The 1,548-nt window shown below is 27.0% G+C and overlaps 1 long non-coding RNA gene across 1 annotated transcript; it reads right to left on the reverse strand.

Annotated features, from left to right (window-relative positions):
* Nucleotides 1–506: 506 nt before the first annotated feature.
* Nucleotides 507–1,190, reverse strand: LOC123988769. The gene is made up of 3 exons (XR_006830294.1): nucleotides 1,040–1,190; nucleotides 748–926; nucleotides 507–634 (listed from the first exon to the last, which is right to left on the reverse strand). It is a non-coding gene; the product is annotated as an uncharacterized LOC123988769 (long non-coding RNA).
* Between the last annotated feature and the right edge of the window lie 358 nt (nucleotides 1,191–1,548).

Consider the following 1,548-nt stretch of genomic DNA (forward strand, 5'->3'; position numbering starts at 1 on the left):
TTTCTTCTTCCTTATTTTCAGCGTTTGAACAGACACGGAGCGGAAAATTGCATCAGAGATATTATGGAGTAGAAGTATTAAATAGATACAGTGCAGAAATTATTCAAGCAAGAGCAGGATTAAATTAGATAAGCTTGTCTTGCACGTTATAGACATTAAAAACAATGTGTAAACTAGCATATTTCAAATAAATATTTTAATAGAATGGAATATTTCAATACAACTGTTCTACTTGTTTGAGACAAATTCAAGATTTCTAAACACAATACAAGCGCTATAAAAAAGATACAAGTGAATAGTGAAATAGAAACTCTGTTTCAAATTTTTTCTTTATAAATTATTACTTGGTAAAACTATTTATTTGAAAGTAGAAGAAAACACTGAGAATTGTAACTTAAATTCTATGTTAAGGAAATTAGAATAGGAAGTTAAAGTTTAAGGTATTCATCTATTTTATTAAACTATTTATTTGAAATATGCTGGTATTACATTGTTTTTAAAGTCTATAACGTGCAAGACAAACTTATCTAATTTAATACTGCTCTTGCTTGAATAATTTCTGCACTGTATCTATTTAATACTTCTACTCCATAATATCTCTGATGCAATTTTCCGCTCCGTGTCTGTTCAAACGCTGAAAATAAGGAAGAAGAAATCATATTATTATATATTGCTACATTATAATCAACAACATTAATTTAGAATAAAGAATGTATTGAAAAAAATAAGATTTAATATTTCTTTTACCTTAAACATATTTCTACATATATCTTGCAAGAAAGTAATTACATCTGTCTTCAGATTATGTTTTTGTTATTTGTCCTAGCATTTCATTCCACACTGTCTAATTTCTTTAATGTATCTATTCAACTTTTGTACTTCATAATTTTGTGCTTGTAAGTTCCTCATCAATGTCTGAATAAATGCTGAAAATAAAGAAAAACAAATCATGTTACAATATATTGATACATTGTACTCAAAATCATTAATTTGAAATAAAGAATGTATTGAAGAAAATATGGTTTCATATTTCTTTTACCTTAAACATATTTCCACATATATCTTGCAAGAAAGTAATGGCATCTGTTTGCATAGTATGTTTTTGTTATATGCCCTAGTATTTCATTCCATGCTGGAAAATATCTGTAATGTATCTATTCAACTTTTCTGCTCCATAATTTTATGCTTGTAATTTCCTCATGAATGGCTGAATAAATACTGAAAATAAAGAAAAAGAAATCATATTATTATATATTGATACATTGTCCACCACAACATTAATTTGGAATAAAGAATGTATTAAAGAAAATAAGATTTAATATTTCTTTTACCTCAAACATATTTCCTGATATATCTTGTAAGAAAGTAACTGCATTCAATTTCCACATGTTTTTCACTATAACCTATATCTGTCAAACGTTACACACAACCACTTGACCTTATCGTTAGATATATGTAATCATATACTTTAGCATGCATACGCATTCAAATAGCATAGGAATTTAAATCGACAAACAATACCACCATCTGCCGATTTCCAAAGGCAAT

Source organism: Osmia bicornis, unplaced genomic scaffold, assembly GCF_907164935.1.
Source record: "Osmia bicornis bicornis unplaced genomic scaffold, iOsmBic2.1, whole genome shotgun sequence".
Classification (NCBI taxonomy): domain Eukaryota; kingdom Metazoa; phylum Arthropoda; class Insecta; order Hymenoptera; family Megachilidae; genus Osmia; species Osmia bicornis.